The sequence below is a fragment of the Nannospalax galili genome, unplaced genomic scaffold (assembly GCF_000622305.1).
Source record: "Nannospalax galili isolate Female #2095 unplaced genomic scaffold, S.galili_v1.0 scaffold1146, whole genome shotgun sequence".
In the NCBI taxonomy this organism is placed as follows: domain Eukaryota; kingdom Metazoa; phylum Chordata; class Mammalia; order Rodentia; family Spalacidae; genus Nannospalax; species Nannospalax galili.
Window position 1 is genome coordinate 166466 of NW_008355380.1, and position 15571 is coordinate 182036.

General features: G+C 40.8%; 1 protein-coding gene across 5 annotated transcripts in view; it reads left to right on the plus strand.

Annotated features, from left to right (window-relative positions):
- Ahrr (aryl-hydrocarbon receptor repressor) overlaps positions 1 to 15571 on the plus strand; it is a 91609-nt gene that overhangs the window by 30863 nt on the left and 45175 nt on the right. The gene's annotated exons all lie outside the window — the stretch shown is intronic.

Genomic DNA, 15571 nt, shown 5'->3' on the forward strand with positions numbered 1-15571 from the left:
GAGAAACCGTTAGGTTAACAAGAAGCAATAAAGTACCAAAATGCCCTTATGAGTGGTTCCCTAGACTGTCCCAAGTCAGTTTAAGCTGGGGTCAGTGGGCAGAGAACTTGTAGGAATGAGGCCAAGAATATTGCCATCCTGGTGCTGAATTTGAGAATCATTTGTCATCCATGTTCCCACTGAAGAAAGAACCTAAATATTAAGCCACTTATTTTCTAAATTAAAGACTCAGAAGAGCCAGCATGAGTTTCTGTGGGGTTCATCCAGGGTCCTAAACAAGCTTGGCCTGGCAAGTCTTGTGTTTTCTTGCATTTTGTACCAGTATTTGGGCCTGATGGGAACCTCCATTGTGGGGAGCTGGACTTTCACTGAGCTGGTCAAGATTGGTCTCTGACATCTCAGAGGATGGCCAGGACAGAACAGTCTCTGAGGGCTGAGATCTGGTACAAGGCAATCAGGAGCTGGCAGGGGCCCATCTGGAGTCTGGTAAAGGGCAGAACTTTGCTCTTTCATCACCCCCCCTCACTGAGCCAGGCCCTAACTGAGACTTTGGCAGTACAGATGGCAGGAGCCTGTATGTAGTGCCTCCCTTTCCTTTATTCAATGTCTGTGGGAAAGGTTGAGCTTTCTGTTTATCAGCCACTCAGGTTTGAGACTCCATTTCTGTGGGAACCTCCCTGAAAAGAGGGAATGGGGGATACAGATAGCCCATAGACAGGCCAGTATTACCCCCTCAAATTAGAAAATCGCACACACACTGGAAGGGGGATAATGGACAGTTAGGTGCCAGGCACCAGCCTAAAAGGGGTTGGCTTGGGCCCGCCTGCCTTCCCAGCAGACTTCTGCACTATCTAGGGGCTCAGGTCCCCTTGCACTGACTCTTCTGGCCTCTTCTATGCCCCTCACTCTTAACTTTCTAGCCAGTCCATATGGAGTTGTGGTTGAAGTACAGGGCTTTGGGTCCATGCTGGCTGTGAGCAACTGTGCTGGATAGCTTTAGTGTCAATGTGACACACCTGGGTTGAGGGAGCCACAATTGGGGAATTACCTCTATTGGACTGGCCTGTGGCCATGTCTGAGGGGCATCTTCTTGATGAGAGATGTGGGAGGGCCCAGCCCACTGTGGGTGGTGCCACCCCTGGGCAGGTGGGCCTGTGTTGCATAAGAAAGCAGGCTGAGCAGGGTCCAGGGGAGCAAGCCAGTAAGCAGCATTCCTCCATGGCCTGTGCTCCAGCCTCTGCCTCCAGGTTCCTGCCCTGAGTTCCTACCTTGGACTCCCTGATGAACTGTGACCTGGGAGTTGTAAGCTAAATAAACCATTTCCTCCCCAAGTTGGTAGTGGTCAGAGTATTTTGGCACAGCAATGAAGAAACAAACCAGAACAGCAACTTTGAAGCACTGCTAGTTCACTAGTAGTGAACTTTCCACACTAGTGCCTGGATACTGGGCACGCCCTAGAGGCACCTAAGAGAGAGGGTCCAGGACTTGGGTGAGGAAGTGTCTCTGAGTTCTCTGATTTCTGCTGAGGAGTTTGGATGCTGATGAATTTATAAATCACATCCTTAAAGAAATACATGGGGGGCTGGAGAGATGCCTCAGCAATTAAGAACACTGACTATTCTTTCAGGAGGCCTGGGTTCCCAGTACCCACATGGCAGCTAACAACTGTCCCTAACTTCAGTTCCAGGTGATCCAGTGCCCTCTTCTGACCTCTGTAGGCATTGCATGACATGGGTGCACTTACATACATTCAAGCAATACACATATACACATAAAGTAAAAATAGTAAAATTAAAAAAAAAAGACAGGAATTGCATACTCAAAGCTTCCTTCTTTCATGTTTAATTTCCTAGGTGTTTGGGATCCCACACAAAGAAAGTCAGGCTTGCTCAGAATAGCCTGAGATCCAGTTCTGGCTCCCGGTGGGATTCCTAGCTCCCTTTTGAGAGCACTGTCCTTTAGTGGAGGAAATGTATGTAATTTCATCGTTTGTTGTAATGTGCTAGAAAGCACATTTTTAAGTACTATTACTTTTTCTTTTCTATTAGTCTTTCTGTCACTGTGAGTAAAATTGAAAATGCATCCTGGTTTGAATTCTGTTCTTGGCAAAAGATAACATATTTCCCCATTATGATGATGATGATGATGATGATGAGTATGAATGTATTGCCTGCATGTATGTGAGTGCACCCGTGTCATGCAGTGCCACGGAGATCAGAGGAGGGCTTTGGATTCCGCTGGAACTGGAGTTAAGGACGGTTTGTAGCTGCCATGTGGGTGCTGGGACTCGAACCCGGATCCTCTGCAAGAGCAGTCAGTGCTCTTAACCACTGAGCCATCTCTCCAGCCCCATATTTCCCCCTTTTAAATATTTTTTAATTAAGACTCATTTAAAAATTAAGACTCATAAAATCCTTTTTAAACTTTTGTACTGAGCAATAAAACAGACTTATACATAACAGCACCCAGAATTCTTAAGGTGTCAAGTTCTAACAAGGGCACACTATCCCCTCACCTCCTTCCCTATCTCCCTCCTTACCACTACATCTGCATCTGCAACTCTCTTCTCACCTCCGCACCTCCATCTCCACCTCCCTCCTTGCTCCCTCCACACCTTCACATTTCCACTCTTCCTTCCACACCTCCTTACATGCCTCCACACCTCCAATCAAGCTTTGTATGGGGATCCTTCTTTTATTTCCAGGACAGGGAACTCAAACTACAAATCTAAAGATGCTTTCTAAGGGTTCCTGCTGCCTAGGTGTCCTTGGGGTTGCCTTGGTTTTATCTTCCCATCCAGTCATTTTGGAATCTTAGGGTTTGGATTAGTATTTTCTCATAGCTAAGGATGCTAGCCATCTCTCCTTATCTATAACTATATATCATGTTTGCTAAACTGTTCAAATCCTTTGTACGTATAAAAATATTTTTGCCTTCTTGCTATTCAGTCTAGAGAGGTCTTTATACATTCTGGACACATATCCTTTGTCATATGAGAAATTTATAAAAGTTCTCTCTGGGTCCGTGGTTCATTTTTTTCATCCTCTTGACAGGGTAATGTACAGAATGGAAGTGTTTATTTTTTTTAATATTTCATTTATTTTTATTTTATGTGTATGAGTGTATTGCCTGCATGTATGAAAGTACACCTGTGTCATGCAAGGCCTGAGGAAGTCAGAAGAGGGCATCCGATCCCCCGGGAACTGGAGTTACAGACGTTGACAGTTGCCATATGGGTGCTGGGAATCGATCCTGGGTCCTCTGCAAGAGCAGCTAGTGCTCTTAATCACTGAGACATCTCTCCAGCCCTAGAAGTGTTTAATTTTTAACTAGTTTATCAATTTTTCTTTTGTATGTCATTATTTTGGTATGAAGTCTAATTTATCAAATTTTCTTTTTGTAGAGGTCATTATTTTGGTATCACAGGTAGGAACTCTTTTTTTTTAAATGGAGAACAAATTTTATCTAAAAGTAGGTCTCAGTAACCATGAAATATCAAAGGATGGTCATTATAACAGAAAAAAAGGTTATCAGAGTTTGCTTGAATTTTTTTCTTGATTATACCATAAAATGTTTCCAATTCTCATTTGTCTACATTTGAATAATTCCTTCTATGGGTTATCAAAGTGAATTTTAAAATCACAGAGTACATGTAGGAACACTTTAACTTAAGGTCACAAAGATTTGTCTTCTATGTTTTCTCTGATGTTTTAAATTATTTTTGCATTTTTAAAATTTACTCATTGTGTGAGTGCATGTACATACCACAGCATGTTTGTGGAGGTCCAAGGACAACTTGTGGGAGTCCATTCTCTCCTTCCACCATGTGAGTCCTGGGGATCAAACCTCGGGCTGACAAGCTTGGTAGCAAGCACTTTTACCTGATAGGCCATCTCCCTGGCCCATTCCTCAAAATTTTATAAAAAGTTTTTCATTCTGCCTGGCCTGTCACTACTAACCACATTTTCTAATGCCAGTAGAAATAAGGAAAATCAGCAAAATTAGTCTGGATACCAGATGATCTGAATCTTCCAATTTTATTTCCTTCTAAAGTGTCTTGCCTAGTTTAGTTCCTTTGTCTTTCCATGTACATTTTAGAATTAGCCTATTGAAAAATTCCTGCTGACGTTTTGATTGGAATTGTTAAACCACAAACCAATTTGGGGATAACACTGACTGGAGGCCCCTGAGCAGGATATATCTCTATTTATTTAGGCCTTTAATCACTTTGATCAGGCTTTTTCATTTTCCAAACACGGATCCTGCCTGTTTATGTTGGACTTAGACCTAGGCATTCTGTATTTTGTCATTTCTGTGTGTAGGACTGTTTTTTTAACTTTAATTCTGAGTTGTTGGTTGCTAGTATATAGAAATACAATTTGTTTTTCTAGGTTTACTTGTGTCATGTGACTACTAAACTCATTGGTAGTTCTGGGAGCTTTTTCATAGATTTTATAGGAGTTTGTTTTACTTTGTAATGTATGAGGACAGAAATAATCTATATTTTCTTTTCTTTTAAAAAACTTCTTAGCCAGGCATGGTGGTACACTCCTTTATCGCAGGACTCAGGAGGCAGAGACCAGGCTGGTCTACATAGTGAGTTTCAGGCCAGCCAGGGCTATAAATGAGACTCTATCTCAAAAAACAAGCAAAAATTTATTTTATTTTTATTTTTTGTATATGAATGTTTTGCCTTATATGCATGCTAATGTACCACTTACATGCCTGGTGTCTGTGGAGTCTAGGAGAGGGTGTCGGGTCCCCTGAAACTAGAGTTACAGATGGTTGCTAGCCACCATCTGGGTGCTGGGAACTGAACCCAGGTCTTCTGTAAAAGCAGCAAGTGCTCTTAACCACTGAATCATCAGTCCAGATCTTATGTTTTCTTTTCTTTTTTAAAAAAGATTTTAAATTTATTTTATTTTATTTTAAACACGTGTGTCTTGGCGGCGGGGTGGGGGAGGGGAGGAGTTGCCTATGGAGGCTTGTATCTCCTGGAATTATGGAAGGCTGTAAGCCACCTGACATGGATGCTGGGAATTGAACTCAGGTCCTTTGGAAGAGCATTTTTAAAGTTAAGTGTGTGTGTGTGTGTGTGTGTGTGTGTGTGTGTGCACATATGTGAGTGCAGGTGCCTGCAGAGGCTAGAGGAGGGCACCAGAGGCATCATATCCTCTGAAGCTGGAGTTACAGGCATTTGTGAGTTGCTTGACATGGGTGCTGGGAACTGAGCTCTGGTCCTCTAGAAGAGAAGCAAGCACTCATAACTGCTGAGTCATCTTTCCAGCCTGATAATCTGTATTTTCTGTTTCAAGCTACCTGTCTTCTTCCTGCCAGGGTGCATCTCTAGGCTCCCAGCACTGTATAGATGCAATATGATCAACTACTTCAATCTCCTGCCACCTGACTCCCTTCCATGATGGGCTGTACTCTTGAACTGTGAGGCAAAAGAAACCCTTTTTCCAGTAAGTTGCTTTTGTTAGGATATTTTGTCACAGCGACAGAAAAATAACCAAGATACCTGGTATATTGGTAGTGAAGTATGCAGGGCCATAACTAAGGACTGTTGATGACAGTTCTCCTCCAGCAGTAGCGTAGTGCTTTTTAGTACTAAAAAAGGCAGGCAATAGGAAGGAAGATTCCTGCTTAGTCCAAGCATGATCTCCCCACGTCCTCCAGCCAAAGTGTATGGTGTGTTCAGCAACAGACATTTACAGCAGTGGCAATAGCCTTATGGTTTGTAGGACCTCAGAGGCCTCCCTGGACAACAACTCATAAGGAGGCCGTCTACCCCTGGCCCTAGTATTTTCATTCAACAAACATATCTAGGAGCGCCTTTTCCACCCAAGTAGGGTACCTTCTATGTTTCATTCTTTAGCTGCTTATTTTACCGTTTTTCCATATGCTTTTCCATATCTAACACACTCAAGGGTTAGTATTATATAATTAAACCTTTTCACAGAGTTTGGGCAGGAACTCGGAGGGTCTACTGCCACTCATTTTAAACATGTACCAACTGGTCTTGGGATTCAGCATCTAAGGAGATTAAAAAATTAACAAATCTTAATACAGCATGAAAAGATTCCATCACTTGTATTAATTATTCTATCAAAAGAACAATGTAAACTGAACATGGTGGTTCATGATTTTAATCCCAGCACTTGGGTGACTGATGATGAAGGATAAGACCAAGGCAATTCTTGGCTGCATTGTGAGTTTGAAGCTGGGGTACATAAAACCCTGTCTCAACAAAACCGAACAACAAAACAGCAATGGTGGGTATAGCAGCATGGTTGGGAGATACCACCTTATTTAGTTCTCTTTAATCCACCGTCATTCTTTATGAGCCACCCCACTTTCTCATCTTGGGGCACTGCTGTGGGCTTGCCATGTATCTCTCTACCGATCCATATGTTCCCAGTTGGGCTAGTTCCCACTGCTGAGCCCAGCAAAGGATAAGGGGGAACAGAACCACACACGCTTACCTGTTGTGTTGGCTCAGGCTTCCCAGCTCTGACCAACTCTAGGTCAGTACTGCAGCTGGCCACTGCTTCTCCATTAGCTACAGCTGGCCTCTTCATAGGCTGATGAAATGACCTTCTGCTGGATGAAGTCTTCATCCCAGTATGTTTTCTTGCAGGGTAACAAATGTACGCAGCATACTCTGAAGGGATAACTTCCAACCCTAAGACAATTTTAATCTTTTTTTTTGGACCTGTTCTACCCTGTCTTTCATTCCTTCTTTTTACTCATTTGGTGAGCTATCATTTAGCCTAAGCTTTCCAAAAACTTACAGCATAAACTCTGACTTGACACAAATCTTGCCACATTTACTTTTAAATAACCTGGACAGCCCCCATGCCTGCTTCTTCCAACCTTCCCCCAACATTCTCTCTTGAGTACCTTACCATTTTATAAACCCAATTAACATTCTGATCCAAAGCATTCAAATCTATTAGAGCCTCCCTACCTTGTAAAGATCACATCTCAATCTAGGGCTCAGAAAAGCCACTGAAGTCCTGTACCAGTCTTGAGGTCCCTGCTGAATTAATTTTTCAACTCTTCTGTGAATACAATCCTATCTGGCCCAGTGAACTGGACATCAAACACTGCTTCTCACATGCCTAGATCCCTCAGTAGTACCTGTCCTTCCTCTAATTTCTTCCAATCTCCAGTATTCATGGGGACCTCAACCAGCCATAATCAAGTATCCTTAATGGTTTGTGCAGCCAGTCCACCAGGGACTGCTCTCCCTTTCCCTTCGATTACACAATCTTTCTTAAAATTATTTATTTAAAAACCACATAATTAGAAGAAGCATTTCATTACAACAGCATTGACATGTTCAACAACAATTTCCAGAGCTAAGATGCATCTCTTTCAAAATTGGCTGTAAATGTTTTAAATTTACTGTTGAATTAATACAGTTATACAATATTGTACTCAGTATAAACCCTGTAAGACATAAAATTGAATGAGGTTTTAACCTTTAAAAAGGTCTCCATTTCATTTTGAAATACACTGTATTTAAAATCTTTAAAAAATCCCCATTTTATTATTAAAATATACTGTTTCATACAGAAAAACTCATTTTTAATGAAACTAACACTTAAATGTTTGCACATGCATCTCTAATCTCTATATATCTGATTATTACTAGTCACAGTTGGTTACTTTCTGAGATCCTTGGCACCAGAGCATGGATATAAAGCATCAGGTAGATTTCAATGGTAATGTTTTTCACATCTACTAATTAACATGAAGCAAATATAACTCATTTTTTTACTTATTGATTTTTTTGTGTGTTATTTCATATAGAACATCCCAAACAGTCTTATTCATCTATACGCCCACATCCCAAGTGACATCCTCCCATGCCCCCCCTCCCCTGCTGTGCCTGATATATTCTGTCATCTCTGTTACTGTCCACTGAGATTACACAATCTTTGACTCAAGGAGAAATAAGTACTCACTTTGCTCAGTTTCTCTACTTCCACAGTACTCAGTCTGACCCCATTCATCCTCGTGTCCCAAGCTTTCACAAGCGAGACTATGAGAGGCTCTTTTATTTTTGTTTAAAAACATATTCCCAATTTAAATAATTCAGAGACATTCCATGATTATCATATTTTTCTGTTCTGGGCTGTTATTAAGGTACCTGTCTGCATGCTGAATCCCTTCCTCTGTATTAAAGGTCAGATCTAAGGGGTATCTCGTATCACCTCTTTCTCTCTTCCTCCTCACTGCTGATTTTTTATCATTGGCTCCCTCTGAGTTTTAAGATCCCAGGAGGGCTCTTTAGCACTATATTAGTTATTAGTCAGGGTTCTTTAAAGAAACAGAACCAGTAAAATGTATATATGTATATATATATATATATATATATTAGATTAGCATACAAGATAAGAATCTAAGTAGTCCAACAATGACTGTATCACACTGGAGAGGCTGAGAATCTGGTAGTTGTTCAGTCCATAAGGCTGGATGTCTTAGCAGTCCCAATCTGGGGCTGAAGTCTTGATGGATTCTGAGAGATCTGGTAGTCTTCAGTCTATGTTGGAATCCAAAGAAGTTGGTCACAGCAGCAAGACAAATTCACTAGTGAGAGAGAAGGCAAATGGCAAAAAGCCTTGGCCTTTTATACCAGCTGCCATCAGAAGGTAACGCCCACATTTAGGGTGGGTCTTCCATCTTCAAATGATCCATCAAGAAGATCTCTCTCATTTCAGTTAATCCCAGATTCAGTCAAGTTGCCACCCAGGATTAGCCATCACAAGTGCAGAGCAAATTTTTACTACCCCCTTTCCACTTCCCACCAGCTATAAGAAACAGCAAACCAACACCTCCATGTTATCCTCTCTTTTTCCATTTTTTTCTTGCCAAATCAGAGGCAAATGCAGAGGATAGCAGCCACATTTTCCCACTGTGATTCTCCCTTTACATAGGCATGTTCTTCCTGGCAGGCAATTGAGCCTTGATTGCATGTCTGTTGTCCATAGCAGAGGCCTCATGACTGTTGCCTCTACCTACTTATAACTGTACCCTATACAGTCTACTTCCAGAGATTGCAATGTATTTTTAGTCTATCCCCTTACTTGTGGAGTCCCCAGTCATCAAAAAAGCATGCCATTCTGTATTGTGTAGAGGAAAATAGTCATCTGGGACTTCTACCAAGGGTGCTCTATTCGGTGCTCCTCAGTTACATATCTTATCACCAATGGCAGGAGCCATGTAACTGCCACTGTAGCAAGGAGGCACATCATCCCACTACATAAGCAAAGGCAGTCGTGTTGAGATTGCCCCTATGGACACTTTACCATTAGAAGGATCAGCCTTAGTTGTATGTCCCATCACCCATATCAGGAACCATACAGCCTCTCCTCCCAAATTTATCTTTGGTTCTGGCAGTCTCTGTTTAGATACCAGCTGTGTTGTATGACTTTTCCTGGCAAAACATGAACAAACTGTCCATTCACCCTAGGTAGGGCACCAACAACAAACCAAAGAAACTCTTCCATGAGTTTATTGGGGTTGCCTCCAGGAGCATAAGTGACTCCTGGGACACCTTATCACCAAAAGCCTACCCTAGCGTAGGGTCGAGAGTCATAAAACGGCACCCTGTAGCTCCCTGCCAGCAACAGTTTATTCTTATATAACCTTTGAGGGCCTCCTGAGTCTTCTAACCTTCTGAGCTTCCTGAATCTTATAAGTTTTATGAGTTTCCTAATCCTTCTAAGTTTTGTTAGTTTCCTGAGTGATATGTGTCTCCTTCCTCCAGGACCAAATGTTCAATGAGAAACAAATAGCTGCACAACAGTTGGGTTGGGCTAGAGTTTTTAACCACTTCTTTTGAACTACCCACCTCTCTGCAGTTATTTGTTTCAAACTGTCTTCAATGTTTTCGTTTTCAATTTCATTGACATCTGTTCTTATCTTTGCTAATTCATTCTTTTTTCTCCGCATGAGAGAGTTATTTTAAGAATTTTAAATTATTGAATTTGTCTATTTTTTATTTAATTAACTTACAGACATATTTGTCATTTATTTTCACATACTCTGGATTTAATTATTTAATTTTTTTGAGTCTCCTAAGATTGAAGTCTAAATGATTTATTTTAAATCAATCTTACTTTGTAATATAAACATCAAATGCTATAAATTTCTCTCTAAATATGTCCTTAATTGTATCACACAGATTTTTATATTTTCATTTCATTTGGTTCAAAACATTTTTTTTAAATTTCCTTGAGACCTTCTCCTTAACTCAAGTTATTTAGGAGCATGTTGTTTAATTTAAAAATATTTGGAGGGGGCTGGAGAGATGGCTCAGCAGTTAAGAACACTGGCTGTTCTTGCAGAAGACCTGGGTTCAAATCCCAGCACCCACATGGCAACTAAAAACTGTCTGTAACTTCAGTTCCAGGGAATTCAACAGCCTCTTCTGTCCTCCGTGAGCATTGCGTGACACAGATGCATTTACCTACATGCCTGCGATACATGCATACACGTAAAAAATAATAGTTAAAAAATTGAACAATATATTTTTTTTTAATTTTATGTGTATGAGTGTATTGCCTGCATGTATGTGAGTGCACCAGTGTCATGCAATTCCACAGAGGTCAGAAAGAGAACTTTGGATTCCCCTGGAACTGAAGGTAAGGATGGTTCGTAGCCGCCATGTGGGTGCTGGGACCCGAACCTGGGTCCTCTGCAAGAGCAGTCAGTGCTCTTAACCTCTGAGCCATCTCTCCAGCCCCCTAAAATTTTTTTTTAAAAAAAGAAAGTTCCCAGCCGGGCGTGGTGGCACACACCTTTAATCCCAGCACATGGGAGGCAGAGGCAGGTGGAGCTCTGTGAGTTCAAGGCCAGCCTGGTCTACATAGTGAGTTCCAGCATAGCTGGGGCTACATAGGGAGACCGTGTCTCAAAAAGACTGAAAAAAAAAAAAGCTGGAGAGATGGCTCAGCGGTTAAGACTGCTCTTGCAGAGGACCCAGGTTCAATTCCCAGCACCCACATAGCAGCTATGAACCGTCCTTAACTCTAGTTCCAGGGGAATCTGAAGCCCTCTTCTGACCTCTGCAGCATTGCATGACACAGGTGCACTCACATACATCCAGGCAATACACTCATACACATAAAAATAATAAATAAAAAAGAAAGTGCCGTAGGAAAAGTTTGCAATTTTCCAGCTATCGTTATGTTTTGGGAATTCTAGTTTAATTTCATTATGGCCAAAGAACACACTATTTATTTATTTATTTATTTATTTATTTATTTATTTATTTATTTATTTGTATGAGTATTATGCCCGCATGTGCACCCTTTTCGTGCAGCGCCTACAGAGGACAGAGAGGGTATTAGATCCCTGGAGCTGAAGTTATGGACAGTTGTTAGCCACCATGTGAGTGCTGGGATTTGGACTCAGGTCTTCTGCAAGAACAACCAGTGTTCTTAACTGCTGAGCCCTCTGTCCAGCCCCAGAATATACTTAAAAAAAATATTTATGGGGCTGGCGAGATGGCTTAGTGGCTAAAAGTACTGACTGCTCTTGCAGAGGACCCAGGTTCAATTCTCAGCAACCACATGGTGGCTACGTCTGTCCTTAACTCCAGTTCCAGGGGAATCCGAAGCCCTCTTCTGATCTCCGTGGTATTGCACAACACGGGTACACTCACAAACATGCAGGCAATGTACTCATACACATAAAATAAAAAATAATAAATAAAATATTTTTTAAATGGTTATGAGTATTTTTGCCTGCATGTATGTAAATGCACCATGTCACACAGTGCCCACGGAGGCCAGAAGAGGGCATCATATCCCCTGGAACTGGAGGTTCCAATGGTTGTTAGTCACTGTATGGGTGCTGGGAACCAAATCTAGGTCCTCTGAAAGAACGGCCAGTTCTCTTAACCACTGAGTCATTTCTCCAGTCCCCTAAAGCACATACATTTTATTATTTCAGTTCATTTATATTTGTTAAGGATGGTTTTATGGCACTGAATATAGTCTATCTTGCTAAATGTTTCATATATACTGGAAAAGTGGTATTCTGCTCACACCAAATTCATTGGTAGTGCTCAGATCTTTTATACCCTTATTGACTTGTTTGTCAAGTCACAAATTGAGACAGGAGAGTTGGTGTTGTCAAGCATAATAGCGAGTTTTGTAATTCTCCTTTTAATTCTTTCTGTTTTTGCTCTCTGTGTTTTGGAATTCTATTGGGGGAGCATACTCGTTTAGTTTATTGTGTTTACTTCATGATTTGGCTATTGTGTGAAGTGCTTCTTTATCCCAGTAATATTCCTTGGTCTGTTGTCTACGTTGTCTGGTACTAATATAGGAGTCATCTTTTTACCTTGAATCGATTTATATCATTAAGGATTTTTTTTTTGTTTGTTTTTGCTTGGTTTTTGAGACAGGGTCTCCCTGTAGCTCCAGCTGACCTGGAACTCGCTATGTAGACCAGGTTGGCCTCAATCACACAGAAATCTGTCTGCCTCCGCCTCCTGAGTGCTGGAATTAAAAGCATGCACCACCATGCCAAGTTTATATCATGTTATTTCTCTAAAACTAGTTGGGTCTTGGGTTTTTGTTTGTTTTGATTGTTTTCTTTAAATCCATACTGACAATCTTTTAATTGATTTATTCAGGGCTTTTTTGTTAGGACACCCACTCACATTATTTGATTCAAATCTACCATTTTATTTTTTCCTTTTTTATGTGTTCTGCCTGCTTTTTTTATTTTGGGGGAGTGTATTTATTAGTATGCTATTCAATTTATCTGTTGACTTTTGGGTTAATATTTCATTTTATTTTTTAATAGTTGCTCTAACTATTGTAATATATAAATCTCACTTTTTACATTTAGAGTTTTACTGCTTCAAATAAACACAGAAATCATAAACCACATGAATCCTTTTGTTTCCTTCCTTTGTGTTGTGTCTGTCATGTGTATCACATCTACATGAAATCCTCTACACAATGTAATTTTTGTTTTTAATAGTCATCCATGCTTATAAGAACATATAGTATTTGGACATATGTACATTTACAATAGGAGAAAATAGCCTATCCTTGTCTAATCCTCGTCCTGGACCCGAGGTCTTGAGTTTCCATCTGGTTTTATCTTCCTTTGTCCTGAAGATCTCCTTAGCACACATTATAGCCCCGTATGCTCATAAGAAGTTCCTTGTTATGTTTTTACTAGAATATGTCTCTTTGCCTCCATTTTTTCTGTTGATATTTTTGCTGGATATAGGATTCTGGGTAGATAGCTCTTTTCTTTCAGCACTTTAGAGATGTCCATTTCCTTTTGACCTCTGTGATTTCTCATGAGAAACCCACAGTCATTTAAACTCTTCTTTTCTATATGTAATGTGCCATTTGCCTTTTGTTATGTTTATAATTGTTTTTTTCCTCTTTGGTTTTCATTTTGATGTTTAGTAATGATGTCTCTGGGCTTGGGTGCTACATTGTTTTTATTTCACTGATATGTTCCTGTTGTTTGAGACAGGGCCTTATGGTAGCCATGGCTGGCCTGGAACTCACTTTGTAGACCAGGCTGACCTTGAATTCACAGAGATCTGCCTGCCTGTGCCTTCTAAGTGTTTGGAGTAAAGGCAAGTGCCACCACGCTCAACATCACTGATCTTTTTGAATCAGTAAATTTTTTTCTCACCAATTTGAAAATTTCAGTCATTTTTCTTCACAAAATTTTCATAAGATTATTCTTTGTCTTCTATTTCAGAGATTCAATTGGATATTAACTCTTTTCATGTCATCCCATTGGTCCCTGTGTATTTGTTTTTCCTGATATTTTCTCTCTTAGACTAGATAATTTATATTGAATTGTCAGCAGGGTAACATCTTTCTGACCCTCCTATTTGTACAGAAACAAGCTGGAGAGATTGTCCAGTTTTAAGGATCCATAGTTAAACGGTGCCCACTCAAACAATGCTGGATTATCTCATGATCTTCCCCCTGGTCATCATCACTCACATTCCCTTAGACTGTGTAAAGTTACATGTTCACAGACTCTGAGAATTTTGATGTGTACACATTCAGGGCCATTATTCTGCCTACAACACAGTTCACATACCTAGTATATTACTGAATATACTAAGAATTAGAATTTGTCACTCAAAACCAAGAAAATAGTGATTCTGAAATGATGCAAACGGTAGAGTTAACAAATAGGGACTCTGAAACAGGGAATATGACACATTACACATGGTAAAGGTGAGCACTCTAAAAAAGAGATTAAAAATTAACAGATAATAGATCTTGTAAGATGAATCAAGTGATAATTTTAGAACTGAGGGGATAATAGCATATGACAGTGACAGATTAAAGAATTAATAAAGCCAGACTTCAGAAGGACTGCATGTCTGCTGACACTTACTTTAGCACTGCTATGGGTTGAGTATGGTTTGGTTTTCCAATTACATCTCCTAAGGACCCTTTATGCTTGAAGTCTTGGTTCCTACAGCAGCAATGTTAAGATGTAGGACTCAGTAGAAACTCCTTAGGTCATTGAAGGCATGCTCTTGGAGGGGACTGTGGGACCCCATCTCTCTCTGACTTCCCAAACTAGTGGGGCCATCCAATGTTGGACTGCAGAGCTTCAAAACTGTGTGCTAAATAAACATTTTCTTTTTACAGGCTAGCTGCTTGAGGTATTTCATTATGTTCATGAAAAGCTGACTGTCATACTGACTAAGATACATTCTAGCTTCTAACCCATGGAACTAAAATGAAATTTGTATTCTTTTAAACCATTCAGTTTGTGGTGATTTTTTTATAGCAGTAGCAGGAAACCTGATTAGGCTTGTATCCTAAATGTTTTTGCATGTGCTGTGAGACTCTGGGTCCATGACACTCTCAAGAGAATGCTGAATATTTTTGTATTTGGCTTGCACTAGAAGCAGTCATCACAGTCAGATCTTGCTGTAAGCACCAACATCAGGCTCGGCTCAGCTTTTGGGTCTTTTGCTGCATGGATCTGCCTCCCATAGCATCATATGAGTCCTAGCATGGTCCCTGCCATGTTCATTTCTCAGACTTACCTCTGTTTCTTCCATGTGATCTGGATTAGTACAATTTATATACAGAGCTGGAGGTCTGTGTCTCCTTCAGTCTCCTTTGCAGGGTCCTTCCACTTGCTGCCTCCTTTTTCCTGGTCCTGACTGGGAAGATGTTGTTTCTTTTAGACTTGTTCCTTTTGTCATTGCCATGTGGCTCAGTACAGTGGTTCTATGGTCATGGTGAAACACAGAGAGAAAGGTGGAAAAACAGTGATGAGGTTGGTGTGCTTAGCAGGCATCCCATCTCCAGCCCCTGCACAGAGCACTGTATGGTACTGCCTCCCCTATGCCCCTTAATTTGTCCCTCACTCCTCCCGTTGGTAGATGAGGCACCACGCAGAAGTCAGCCCCACCCTACGTGAGGACAGGGTACTGAACTTTGATATTTCCAACATAGTGACAGGGACAACAGTAGTGATGATGGTAGAAGTTCCTGTTTTCTGGTGTGATATGCATGCAAGGTTGCTTCTGCAGAAACACACG